Raw genomic sequence first — 15,068 nt, forward strand, 5'->3', positions numbered from 1 at the left:
ATGAATGACAAAATACATGCTACCAATTTTTAGTCACAAATTATGGGTGTGCGTTATACACGGGTGCACTCTACTCGAATGAATACGGTAAAAAATGAGTGTGAGCGTGAATGGTCGTCCATCTCTATGTGCCCTCCGATTGGCTGCTCACCAGTTCACGGTGTCCCCTGCCTGGTGCCCGTAGTTAGCTAAGATAGGCTCCAGCACCCCTCCCCCTGACCCTTGCAACAATAATGAATCTTGAATATTACACTGTTATTTGTCAAGACCCTACTCTCATCCCCAAAATTGCAAACGCACAAATATGTGGGTTTGATGACAAAATACTGGTCATGATATTGAGCGAAAGCATCATTAGTTTCTGAAAGGGGCATTTAACTCAAAATATAACACTGTGCCCAGTCATTTCAGGGGAATGCAAACTTTTCAATGTCATTGTGAAAATAGAAAACAGACCATCAATTCATAAAAATAATCAATTCACTTGCGGAGAACAAAACAAATCTATTTTTTTTCATGAAGTCAGAGCAGTTCTCACTTGAACACAAAAACACTGTGATGCTGACCAATTCATGACAAATGTTGTTATACAGATTCAAATTTAAGGTGATCATTGCAAATTATAATAGAATACATTTGGACCCAGAGTTTCGCATAAGTACTTACACAGGCATACAGTATAAGTATTCTTACAGTTATTGATCGTGATAATGAATGTGCGTTGATTTACTGCAGCAGTGGCCCTTTGTGAGTTGGTGCTCTGATGGACTGCCCTCATTTTCCAATGGTAAAAGCGCTGATAGAGAAAAGGTAGAAGACTGAATCTGTTTTAATAGCGGAAGCCAAATTATTCCGAGTTCCCTTTTTGACTTATAACACTTTTTCTTTCTTCCCTACTCCTGCATTTTTCCCCTTTTGCCATGACAGGCATGATGTAATTCCTAAATATCTTCAGAGACAGTAATCTCAACACTGATTATGCTGTCAATTAGTAAATGAATGAGGCGGTGAAGGAGAAAAAGGTGGTAATAACTCTGCAAAAGGAGTTGTCAGGCTTCCAAAATACATCAAGGACAAAGTGAGCTATGCAGACAGTAAAAATTGTCCAATCACAATATAACTGTCTATTTGCAAGGAAAGCATATAACAGCAGTGAACCCACTTACACATCTTTTTTTTTTCTTTTTAATTTGTGGATTTCTTTTTTAAACACTCACTTCAGTCCTTTACACCTAAATCAACATTTGTGAAAAGCAGATAGTTATCTTCTCAATTGCATGCATTTTTAATCATCCTTTTATTTTTTCTTCAAATAACCTTCCAACTAGTTTTGTTCTCCTAATGTATGATTCTATTTAGACTGCTACACTTTATAGAGAGAGGGGTTGAGTTTTGACTCTGAACAGTTCATTGTTGTTTATGTCAACAAATAAACATCAATGTTTAGTATACACCTGGAATGGGCTGAAAGAAAGCGCCTTCATGGCTAGTAAAATTACTTGGGGGGGGGAAAGTAGAAAAAGGAAAATTGTACAGGAATTTTAAGACCTAAAAACCTAATAAAATCATTTAAAAAATGATGTAGTGACTATGACCCATTTGCGCCCGAATTGGAGTCTAACAGGGTTTATGTATAATTAAATTGACATCACAATTTTCATAGTAGGCGGCCCGGTGGTGAAGTGGTTAGCGTGTCGGCCTCACAGTGGGGGACCTGGGTCCAAATCCACATAGGTCCACCTGTGTGGAGTTTGCATGTTCTCCCCGGGCCTGCATGGGTTTTCTCTGGGTACTCCCACATTCCAAAGACATGCATGGTAAGCTGATTGAGTGTGAGTGTGAATGGCTTTTTGTCTCCTTGTGCCCTGCGATTGGCTGGCCACCAATTCAGGGTGTCCCCCGCCTCTGGCCCCAAGTTAGCTGGGATAGGCTCCAGCACCACCCGTGATCATAGTGACGATAAAGTGGTTCAGAAAATGATATGAGATGAGAATGTTCATAGTAATGATTGCACTCATTAACAGTGTCTTTTCTGTGTGGAAACATTTTCTCGATTATAAGAAGTGTAAAAAAAATAGTGATTTGCTTATTTAAATGCCATCTTTCACACAAAGTTTAGCTCGACTTGGTTTATTCTGTCCTTTTAAAATAGATCAATATTTAACTCTGACAATCAAATCAACATGGAATTAGTGCCAGGTCTTAGCCCCACTCATCAATGCCTTCTATTTATAAATAAAATAAAAATCTGAACCATCACCCATGCACTTTCAGGTCAGCTGAAGCTGATCCCAGTTGATTTAAATGGAGATGTGGAGGTGCACCACAGTCAACTACACAACTGTTAGCACTCAAATTCACTATGGGCAATGTAGTTTTCAGTTTACCTAATGTACAGTATGCTTGTTGAATATGGAAGGAAGCCATTGTTGCAAGCATGGGGTGAAAACGCCATCTTGACACATGTATGCTGCCATACACATACTGAGATGCTCAAATAAATTAAAATTATGTGGTCTTATATAGTAACTTTAGGTGGCAGGCAACTTTTTGAATTTTCATTCGTTAGTTGTTCATTTTACATTCTAAAGAGGCTTTTGACTTTCATCAACACTTTACCAAACACTTTTATGAATCAGGGGAAATGAATAGACCATCCTTTTTTACTTTAAGATGAAGAATCTTATACGAATCACTCTGGTTAAAGAATAGAATGTGGAAATCTACTACAGGTCCCCAAAGTGAAATGAAATCATCTGATTTGAGAGAAAATGGAGAGAGAGAGCAAGAGAGCAAGAGGGTGATAGAGCGAGAGAGCAAGAGAGAGAGAGTGAGCGAGAGAGGCGCTGTTTTCCTATTGTAGTCAAGCTTTGTAAAGGCGCACCTGCTTTAGAGGCATTACGGTAGCGCACAAACTGTCCCCCGTGCAGTACGCACACACAACAGGCACACGCGCACACGTGCACACGCGTGCACGCACGCTGCCCTGGTGATTCAAGGCTGATTTCCAACGAGTGAGCGTCAGAGTGGATGGCAAAAAAGAGCGGAGCGGCGGCCGACCAACTTTGTGGCGTAGGGAAGAAAAAAAAGCAGCAAACGACAAAACGAAGGAGTCTTTTCCCTTTTCATTCTTCCTTTCCTTTTTTGTTTTTTTTGTTTTTGTTGTTGTTGTTTTTTTTTACACGGGATAGCGGCCAAGGCGAAACAAACGCGTGCAAAGCAGAAGTTGCGCACGGTGGCACACTTTGAGCGGCACAATTGTTGTGACTTGACTCCAGAGACGCACAAAAGAAGCGAACAACAAGGAGAGGACTAACTGGCGATCACGCCTTCGTCGTCTTCGCTTCGATTCCGAACCCTCATTTAGTTTTTTTTTGCATCTTTTTAGTCTTCATTTTGAAGTTTTCGTCCCCCTATTTTTTGACCCTTTTTTTTCTACCGGTTGGGTATCGCTCCCTCCCACCGGCGCGTGTGGCCTTTTGTAGCCGAGAGATCGAGTGGACGCGCGGGGGGCCGAGAGGAGCCGGAGCCGGAGCCGGGCTGCCCACATGCTCCAACCGCTGGCGTGAAAGTTGACTTCTTCCCAACACAAGAGAACAGGTTCATGCACAGTATAGCACACGTACACACACGCACACACGCGCGTACACACGCGCACGCACTCACACTATCTATTGCATTGTCTTGTCCGCGCTGCCAGAAGTTTTTCCTCTACTTTTCTCCTTGTTTATCAACTTTTTTTTTAAAAGTCGCTCTCCAATGTGAGAAGTTTTACACTGTTTATTAGTTGGGAGCTTTAGAACACCTCTTTTTGTCTTCAAACGTGCAAAAACTTTTCTTATTCCAAGTTGGGAAATTCAGAAATTAACCCAGTGTCTTCTCTTAAAAAAAAGAAAAGTTTAAAAAAATGTTTTTGCGCTTATACATATTTTTTTAATGTATATGGTAAACGTTGGGTCTATTGTTGCATCTGTCATTGTTTTTTATTTACAAGTGAATTGTAAGTTGCCTCCTAATGAATCCGTTTTTTTGGCCATAAACGCCGACGATAATTATGTGGTGGTAATTTTACAACACATGGGGTTTAAAGTTTGCCCCCCTTTTTTAAGGTTAGTTATTTTAATTTCTTTTAATTGTTGAATTAGAGCGTTGTTTTATACGCCACTCACTGATGATAATGAACTCATTGTGTTAAAAAGAGAGAGTAAAGTAAAAAAAAATCTCTCTAGTCAAAAGGTCAGGGAACAATGCCTTCCTTTCAAATCCGTTTTGACTTTTTGAGATTTTAACCGCCATGTGTATCTTTGCTGAATTTTGACGTGAAGACAAGATTTTGCTCCTTTTTGCACGATTAAACAATATTAAAATTAAAATGTGTTAACTTGGACCAAAGTTCCTTCTGCACCGTTAAAGTTGAAACAATCCCGGTGCCTGCATTCTGTTCACTGTTCAATAATGTAAAAGCAAAAGCTATAAAATACATTTAAAAAAGTAATTATTGTTACATTATGAAATTAAAATAAAATGTTACCTTAAAGAGTGCTGTCGAATGCACTTTTATTTTATTTCACCCAGCATCTCAAGGAAAATTTTCCATGCAAATACTATAAATGAGTTATGACACCTGCATGTGAAATATCAAATGAACAAAAGGGAGTGTGAAACAGCAATTATTGAAACAACAACTAATTGCAGTCGCCCGTTGTGTGTCAGTGTGGTGACTAAACTGCCACCAGCATCATTGCCACTTTATTAATGGGCTCATTTGACATAATTCATTTTATTTATTGTGTTGTCTCAGATATTTTACCCCTTATTATTTCATTTACCCCTCAGCCTCCTCACTGGATTTTTTTTCTTCCCCTTGACCATGACGCTCTGTTAACGCATTGTAAGATGCTGCTTTCTGACCTTGCCACATTTGGAGTTGAAGAGAGAGACAACTTGTAATTTCATGTCAATTGAAAAGGAAAGGAAATTCATAGACATTTGCTATCAAATGCCGACAGACCTGTTGTAAAAGTTTTAAATGTGAGATAAGAATGTTAAGTATATGTTTTTACCACTTTTAATTAACTGACAGAAAGGAAGTGAACCTATTAAAATAGCGCTATTTAGAAAAAAATGATGGGAATTCTTACTAAATCTCGAAAGCATACTTTAGACACTTCTTTAGTATGTGTTCCTTTTTTTTCTTAATTGATTCGTAGAGAAACCATTTTCTATGAACATCAGTCATCACCGCACAAAACAAAGACAGTTGCTTCTTGGATTTTTCTCCTCATTTTCTTTAGTATGAAAACCAATTCCATTTATCAAGCATTTTTGTACTGATCTTTCAGAGTTTGACATTATTGTCTTTCAATAGAAATTTAAAGATAGTGAAACAAAAGGGCACATTTTGAGGAGGAAAAAAACTTAACATTCTTGTCCTTTTCAATATTGTGCTTTGGCCTTTTTAGTCGGCACCGTTTTTTTTCTTCCCCCTCCACACTTTTGCTTCTTTTCTCTGTTTTCCCTTCGCTTCTCATCTATCCCGACAGCTGTGTCTTTTCCTTGTCACATTTTGTTTGTCGTGCGCTGCTGGGACAGACCACTATCAGTCCGAGACTTTCCAACAGGCGGTTAAGTGTGTACGTGGGTGTTTTTTTTTCTGACATTCAGGCATTATGCTTATGTCACAATGACATTGTCAAGAGATGGGTAAAAATTGCAATGAATCTCACAGGTTTGGGGGTGAAAAAAAACCTTTTGCCAGACTAAAAGCTATGCCGGCATGATTGTTTTAATCCATAAATGCACTCTGATGGTCCTCTCACCTCCATCAGTAGGGATGAAAATGTGTATAATGAGGAGTATGTGGAAGTTTTTTTTAATTTTATTTTTTAAATCACCTCTCGTGCTCTAGTGGAAATGGACACTATTTGAAGTTTGAAATGTCATGTGCGTCGGCTGTGTCCGTAATATGCTGCTAACCCCATCCCACAAGTCTGAGTGGGCTTTTTTGACGCAAAGTGATGTTGAAGAGCACCCATATATGACAGTGCCATAGTAAACATGTAGGTTTTAATGGCAGCTTTTTTCTTCTATGGTGCCACTTAGCTACAATAAAAAGTGAAATGATAAAATTTTCATTGAGTCGGGAGAAGAAGAAAAAAATGTCCATGCAGGCAGTGAAAGAAATTGAATCATTTCAAGTGTCAGTATTAATGCTTTGGATGGCGCCCTCGGGGGCCAAAGATTCTACAAACTGTAACAATTGTGTAATTTTATTTGAATTATTTTGATTGTCTTATATTTTTCAGATGTAGACTATAAAATCATGAATGTGATTAAATTGTCGATTTAGAAGATGTCCAGGAAGTAGGAGGGTGTTCAGGTTGTGGTTGTAAGTGATTGACGCCATGGTAAAACTGCCGCCACATTGCTTTTGACTGAGTCCTGATTATACATGTGGTTCAAATTGAGCTTGTTATTCGGGAGAAGTAGGGGGCTCAATGCTTGTGTGTGTCTGTGTGAGCGCACACGTTTAATAAACCCTTGCACATTTTTCAAAGATGAGATGTGTTTTCCTGACGGGTCAGGAGGCAAGCGTCATATTGTAAAGTTGCAGGAGAGCAAGGCGCGGAAGAATAGAAGGAGTAGGAGGAGAAGAAATAGGTAGGAAAGATGCCCTGAGAAACATTTTAAGAGATGTTGACCACCTGTGAGTGCGGTTCCGTGTGGTTGCTTTTGTTGCCTTTTAAGGAGCTCTGATGGCCTCAAACGTAATTCAGAAAAATATATATATACGCATATATTTTTTTAATTAGTTAAGATGGCCTGTTGAATTTTAATTCAAATATCTGATATGAAACATTTTATATGAGCCAGGCCGATTTTGAGACATTTTCAGTTGTTCCATGATACGCCATCCCATTAACAGCTGATGGATGTGGGAAGGAGTGACCCAATAGTTCGAAGCGGAAGGGACTGTTTCCTATGAGCGGGTGGCGGTGTGGGGGTGGAATGGTGGGAAAGGGAAGTGAGGGACAGAAAGGCAGATACAACATACGAGTAAAAAGGCTGGAAGGAGCGTCCAAGAGTTCTTGAGGCGTGGGTCATTACAGCTGAGGAAGTATTAGATCAGCCTCTCCAGGGTGCGTTTGGCACCTGAGGCCATGGTTGGAGCAAAGTGCTGGAGCTAAAGGGGTGGGGCACACTTGATGGGGTGTGTGTGGTGGTTGCAGGCGTGCTGTCAGTGTGAAGTCTGGAGGAATGGGAGCGAATCGGAAAGTAAAGGGGAGGCGGCCGCATCGGCGGTGGGGTCTTTTCAAGTTTTGCAGACAGATAGTATAAGTCGCAAGGATCATGAGGTCAGAAGCACACGAGATGCTCAGTCTTTTCTCCTCATCCAAACCAACAGTGTCTATTAATGATAAAGAACACATGCGGCCGAAACCGATATGTAAAACCCTTGATACAGAAGAAAGACATTTCTGGACGTGGCACAAGAACAACAAAGCATTAGTATAAAATAATCTGAAATGCCGTTTGCATAAAATAGGATGTAGTGATGATGGGAAAGTAACTTGCATTTATTTTTTCACAATCTGTGTTTCGACTAAAGCATCTTTATGAACATTCAATGGTCGCGGAGTCCCGCGCTAACTCCGCTTTGCCGCTGACAGCTTTATTTGTGTTATGGATTTTCCTTCACTGAGTCCCGACTCCCTTTTCCTCTCCACTTGCCTCCAACCCTCTGACCTTTTTGTAAGCGTTTCATCAGAGAGCCGTTGGTGTTTTGTAAAACGCCGCGACAGACTGACAGAGCGGCCGTCAATCGAGCGCAGGAGCGAGGGAGCCGATCAGTGGAAAGCTTCGCTCGGAACAACAATGTGACTCAACTTTGTGCGCCGCCGCCGCTTTAATGTGAATCGAAACGGATGGTTGTGAAGGGTTTGGGTGACAGCTGCGAAGTGCGCGTCTCGGGCTTTACGGGAACGCCGAGGCGCGTTTTGTAAATCGTCTGACTGGAGCGACGTGCTGCGGGCCTCTTGAGCGCACACTTATTCATGGCGCGGTGTAGGGATGAGCAAATGCTTTTATTCTAGTGCTCCCATTTGCTCCCAGCTTTGTAAAGTTTTAAATATCCCATTTTCTCTCATCTGATTTGCAGCAGTCATATATTGCTTGGAATGCTTTTTTATCCGTTTCCCCCTGTTCCACACCATGGTGAACCAGCAAGGTAATGACCTTATAAATGCACCTAATTGTGTCTTCTAATCCGTCAAGTATCGTGATGTTGGCAAACGCAGGCGAAAGTATCGCTGGGGCTCTTTTATGGTATTAGTATTTGTGGTATTAGTTCCAGGGGGTTACGGGATGCCGACTTAAGCCATTAGCATGTGATGATCCATCCCCTGACGGGACGAGCTGTTAGCCAGTGTTCGACAAAATCACAATAGGCGGCCCAGCTTGATGGAGTGACAGAGCTTTTGACAGCCGGCTGTCGCGCCCTTTTATGCCGTACGCAACCTCACATGTAAGATTAGAGGAGCCCGGCGCTTCACTTTTAGCTTTTCTAAATTGTTTGCTTATCTTCCTCCAGAAGAAAAAAATATGACCAGATACTTCAGTACCCCCAGAATTCCTGCTTTTGCACAGCTTTTCTCCCCCCTCAAGGTATAGCCAGTCGGCAAACATTACCCAGTAATGGCGCCGCTTCCATAGTTTTTGTTACTGCTAAAGCCACTATCAGGAGTCGAGGGGATACACTTATTGTGTGTGTATGTGTGTGTGTGCATGCACATCCAATTAACTGTCAATCACCGTGTGACCCTGCACCTCTCTCTCCGCCCCGGACTGAATTCCTTTGGTTTTAGGTTCTGTTTTTCAAGCGCCTGTGACGGAGGAAAAAAAGCAAACAGGTCATCAGTTTTCCCAACTTGTATATATACTTCAGGGCAATTCATCACTGTGAGGAGATAGTCTTCTTTTATTTTTCAAGATGATTTCATCAGTGGTCCAGATGAGGTTGAAGGGCTTCAGGCAGACTGACATCTTTCATGTCGCTGTTTTCTCCCCCCTCCCTATTTTCTCCTTCTTTGCCCAGCATTGAAACTAGTGTTGGTGTGCATGTGCTTACACACGCCCGTCTGTGTGCGGTGGGCATTGTTGGCCAAAAGACATCTGCCACTAGATTATTCCCAGCTGTTATCTGAATAATTGTGTAATCCCCTCCTCCCTAACACCCTTCCTCCACCTTTCTTGCCCCCTTGTTCCCCTCTTGTGTTGATGCAAGGAGAAATGGACCTCCTTTCTGATCTGCTTGATTCTAAATGTGTCCTGCTCACTTTATTAGGTAGTAGTAGAATATTCTTTTTCCAAAATGTACCTTTAATATATTTTAAAAGGCAAGGTTTTTTGGGGGGGGATCCTATGACATTTTTCAAGTGCAGCCATGTGTTCTGACTAGAAAGCAAATTGCTTTTGTCAATGGTCATTTTGTTACTTTTTCTCCAAGAACAACCAAACACGACGTAGCTACACACACCTGCCTCTGACTTGGCCCTTCCTCCCCCCTCTTCCTTCCTCTTTGCTCTCGGGCAAATAAAAGTATCCTAATCCCGGCAGATCAAGATTGCTGTCCGGCGCGGCTTTGCCATCCTGTGAATTAGAGACCGCTCTCATGTTCCTAAGGAAAGAAGGCCATGTGAGTGTGTTTGTGTTAGGCTTTGAAGACTGACAGGGATGAGAGGGGATGCAATAGGAGAGCTCTATAAGAAAAGAAAAAGGGAAAAAGGCCAATTAAACAGTAGAAACAAATAAAAGGGAGGTTTTTGTATCGGTAAAATTGCTCATTACTCCCATCAAAAAAATGATGTATAGAGTTGCGAGTTGGAAAATTCACTTTGAGTAACGGTATATTGTTTTTGTTGCATTCTAAAAAAAAAAGAGGAAGGAACAGCAATTGAGAATTTTTTCTTTTAATCTTAAAAATATACTAAATTGATTATATAATTGTGCTACTTTACATGCGGACCATTTGGTACACCTGAACTTAAACAAAAATCAACATTTGATGCAAAGTTCTTTCTATGTGATTTCCTTGCCAGTGTACTTTTCACAATCAGATGCCTGTACAGCGTTATACTTTCAACTCTTTTTCTTCTTTCCCCCCCCATCATCCTCTTCTCTCCACCTCTTGTTTCGACTCAAGCTCACTCCGATTCTCGCGGTCATGCCTGTTGTCTCTAATTACGGCGGCTCTGCGTTGCCTCTCAGCCTCTTCATTACATCCCGGCTGTCATCACAGTTTACTTCCAACATTTGCTACCTCTCCCTGTGCTCGTTCAATAGCAATCATTTAATTCTGTAGCAGTGATTTGACAGGAATGCGACGCAAGGTCAATCAATCAGACCCCTCTGCAAATTCAACACAATGCAACTGAAGCATTGAAAATGGGGACTTTTCAGACACATTCCCATCCTATTTGTGAACTATTTTCATTTTCAGACGCCATGGATCAACACACATTTCTCATTTGGCTGCCGTGTGAGCTCATAATTTGTCTATGTGTTCATCGTATAAAAGGTCATATGTGGTGTTTGGTGGTCTGAATACACTGCTGGATGAATGAACATTTTGTCACTACACCTGCTTGTCCCTGAAATAAATTAGATGGCACATTGAGTGTAGAGTACAAATTCTGCTTTACTCCTCCTATTAAGTTTTACGTCTGTAAGTAAAAAAAGGGAAGCAGCGTTGAAAGGCGCCGGTTGTTTAGTGAAGGTCAGAACTGCCGCATGCAACATCTAGGCCTAATCTGCAACGGGAAAAACTGCAGTTTTGCATTGTCCAAAAGGTCACTTAGAAAAAGTTGATCTGGCCCAGTGAGTTGTAAATGAAAACTATGTAGGCAGATGGAATGTGAGGGTGAACTAAACACTTTTTGGTGTTTGTCATCATATTAAGAGTGGGCGGACGGAAGAGGAGGAGAAATGAATTTGAGAAACACTGGAGTCTTAATATGGGGTGCAGACTTCCTGATGGAAGAAACATCACACAACTCACCCCCCCTTGCTCTCGTCTCTGTTTTTTAACCACTTCCCAGGCATCCCAAGTGCTACTTATGCAATGTGTATTAGTAAAATGGGGACACATTTTGTACCACTGTAATAAAACAGATCACCTGGGTTTAGCAGTACATTGCTCGACCTCCAGTAAAAGGGTCAAGCTGTTCCCGTTGAGGTGCAATTCTCCACCTAAACGCGTCACCGCCCTGAAGGGAAAAATGATGAAATGGAGGGGAGTGTGCCCGGCTCTGTCCCCAAAAATTTGAATGTCTCCCCCTCCCCCCCACTCCCTTCCCACAGGGTTAATTGAAGGGGAAATTGATAGTTGTATGCGGTAATTGTAGCTTTAAGAATTCTCTAGTCTCCCTCGGATAAAGATGAGGCCAGCTGGAGTAAAGAGAGAAATAATGGTTGGACGAAAACCCGTAGAGATGGAAGTGTGAACGCCACCACCCTGGAGCTTTGATGGGGCCTGACTAGCTGATGAGGGAGCAGGTTGATTGGTTGATCTTGAAAACTCTCTACGTTCCGATATTCATTCCATTGATGATCCAATCACAGAAATATTACATATTCCTCTCTTTCTGACTGATTTTTTTCCCTCTCATTCTCCTTCTCATGTACAAGACCCCCACCCTACCCCCAAGACCTCCCAATCTTTCCTCGCCTCCCTGTGGAGACCGGGATGGACAGATGAGCCGAGTGCACTGTATCTGTCCAGCTATGCTCTGCTGAGTGCTGAAGTACAGAGAGAGAACTTATCTCCATCTGATGGCACTGAATGGACTCTCTCTGTCTCTGTCTCTCTCTCTCCCCCCACACCTCTCTTTCTCTCTCTCTTGCTCTCTCTCTTTCTCTCTTGCCCTCTGTCTCTGACTCTCTCTCTCTCTTTGAAAGGGGCTTTCCTTTGCCACTGGCAGATATTTTATAATTGGTATTACTCCAGAAATAGAAAACTAGTTTTCTTAGGTAAAGTCACTCTCTGATGAGTAAATCGAGCAGTATGTGGAATGAAGTGAAATCTATGTCAATGGAATCTATTTTTATTACTTCGCATGTTCACGCCTGCTCAAACAAATATATTAACACAGCCCCCCAAAAGGTTGCCACTCACAATGATGCATGTGACTTGATCTGTATATTAAGTGAACTCGGTGATTGCATACTTGGGATGAGTAGTGAGGAGTCAACTCAGATTTTCTTGAATTCCACAAAATCAATTAATTATTTGATCACTGCACTTATTTGCCTATCCTGCTATGTGCTATATCAAGACTTAACTTGCTGTTATTGGCCCCCATTTTTTTTCTTTCCTATTTTGTCTTCCTCTTGTTCCATGCTCTGACTTTCCCAATGCCCCCTTTCCTCCCCGCCACTTTTGCTTTCTCTGTCCGTTAATGAGAATGTGTTAACGAGAATGAAAGATCTATTGGGTGGAGCACAATTTATCAGTACAGCGGAGGTTCGGAAGAGGGGAGAAAAAAAAAGACGTCGGCTCCGGGCCCTTCAAAGAAGTCCTATTCTTGTGCTGGTGAATGTTTGATGAGACAGTGAAAAGTTCCCCCTCTAACATCATGGTGTCTGAACAGGGAAGAACAGAACCATTCTAATCATGCCGTGCGGAAGAGAAAAAAAAGGAAAGAAAGAAAAGACTTCCAAGCAGATTTAATTAACTGATAAGAAACGGCTTCAAATTAATTTTTCAAGGATGGTAGATTTTGATTAAGAAGAAACTCTGAAAAGAAACAGACGATTAATCAATTTTTTTCATCAACACACTCAAATCCTAACTGGTTAATACGATAATTGTAGCAATTAGGGCAAATATTGTTGAGCGGCGTCCATCTACCATGAAAAGGAAACACGTTATATTAACATTTAAATCTGTTCTGTTCCCTGCTCTCAAGTTTACCAGTCATTGTTGTTGTCTTTTATAATTTTTTTTATCCATCTTTACTGGATAAAGAGATGAGAAGTGAGAAAGATGAAACTTTATTAGAGATGTGAATGAGGTCTTTCATGCACCTTGATTGCAGAGGCCGTTAGGAAAGGAATTTTTTACAGAAAGACTTTATTTCTCTGGTTTTGCATTACAAGGATGAGATGGATCTTTAGATTGTCGAAGCTAATAGCCGCTGGGTGCATTATGGGTGTGCGGTGTGTGTGTGTGTGCACTTGTGTTTGCCCTCGCTTATTCAGAAGCAGGCAAATGTGCTCGCCATTTCAAATCTGTAAAGTTTGAATCGTCTTTTTAGTCAAAAGGAATTTCATTCCACTGAATGAAATATTTTGCTGTTCACCTGCTTGCAGCCATAAAATGTTACTGTGCCTGTGGGTGTAGGTGTAGTTAGTTCTAATGGTATTGGAAAGGAGGTGAAGAGTGGCCAGTTAGTTGTAGAGAAGGCTGGCAGGGGGTCGGGGGACTTTTCAAGAGCAGCAAGTTCTTTACTTCAAAGATACCTTCTAGCCACTTCTGTGCATGCTCACACGCACGCCTTTCTTCTCGCATGAGATTAACGTCCATCTGATGTTTGATCCAGCAGCATCTCGCACTCACTGAAAATGTGTTTGGTTGCGTTAATGATATGCTTCTCTTATGATAGATGCTGTTTCCATTTTGCGACACACACATCTGCACACATGTCTATCAAACACAGGTATTCCTAGCGCAAGGCAAATGAACATGCATATTCAATTAGCAAAACTCATTACGAAAACTTGGCATTTGTTGTTGTTTTGCCCCCCTCCTCGCACGGCTCCTTGTTGCGCAGAATTAATGGTTTTGATATGCTAATTAGCGGGTAATTTAATTTCAAAAGGCCTCAATTAACAGCAGCGTTGTGGACATGAGGAAGTTAAGCAGCGTAATCTAATTTGCATTAGTAACGAGCGGGGAGTAATTAGTCTCTAATTAGCCACTTCAGACAGCACTTGTGTTTACTTTCCTAATGAAGTGGAGGGATTTTTTTTATTCAGGAAGTCTGTGAGTAAGCGCCTTTATGAGGTTTTTTCATGTATGCGTGAGTATGCATGGGGGTGCTACTACACGCTGGGTCAGGTTACACACATGAGCACCCCAAATGAGCACAAACAAATGTAGCCCATCAAATGAGTGTCACAGCCTCAGAGATGAGCTCACTTGCCATTGCTTCTTAAGATTGATGCATGCATTTCTTTGGATGATGTTCACGCGTTATGCTCCAGCTAGTAAACTCTACATTAAGGTAGTCCTTCAGAACACTATGTGGGTAAGTGAAAAATGCTGTTGTAGCATTTTTATTGATCATTAGACAGTACCATATATAGATATATCTATATATCTATATAGATATCTATCTATATATATATATATATATATATATGTATATATATATGTATGTATATATATGTCTATATATATATATATATGTATATATTTATATATGTGTGTGTATATATATACATATATATGTGTGTATATATATATATATATATATATATATATGTATATGTGTATATATGTATATGTGTATATATGTATATACGTATGTATGTATATATATATCTATATATATGTATATACGTATGTATATATATATATATATCTATATCTCTATCTATATCACTCTATATATCTATATAGATTACTGCATCAATTTATTAGCTTTAGAAAATATGTAAAGTGGCTCATTTGGCAGATGTGGCATTATGGCTTTCTTCATAGGATATACATTACTGAGCAAATATCCTGCATGACGACATACTTTGTTTTCATATTGACCCTTTTCACAGCAGTCAATACGACTTGTAAACCATTAACTCACAGGACACTGCAAGTTTGCACAACTTAATGCAAAACCAGTGTCCACAAAACATTCTATAGGAATGGTGACTAAAAGAACAGGCCATTCAATTTTGAACAGCAGATATGCTTCAATCCATTTTAGTCATGTACTGGAAAAGAGTGTGTTGTTTATTCATTTTTTCCTTGAGTTAATACGTATAATTTGAACATACCCTAACCCTATATT

The 15,068-nt window shown here is 40.6% G+C and overlaps 1 protein-coding gene across 2 annotated transcripts in view; it reads left to right on the top strand.

Annotated features, from left to right (window-relative positions):
• The first annotated feature begins 3,021 nt into the window (after positions 1–3,021).
• The window catches only part of foxp4 (forkhead box P4), an 83,063-nt gene continuing 71,016 nt past the window's right edge, over positions 3,022–15,068 (top strand). For both annotated transcript variants that reach the window (XM_077602821.1, XM_077602822.1), the window contains exon 1: positions 3,022–3,600. The gene's annotated coding sequence lies outside the window, so the exon portion shown is untranslated. The remainder of the gene's footprint in view (positions 3,601–15,068) is intronic.

This window comes from Stigmatopora argus, chromosome 6, assembly GCF_051989625.1.
Source record: "Stigmatopora argus isolate UIUO_Sarg chromosome 6, RoL_Sarg_1.0, whole genome shotgun sequence".
NCBI lineage: Eukaryota > Metazoa > Chordata > Actinopteri > Syngnathiformes > Syngnathidae > Stigmatopora > Stigmatopora argus.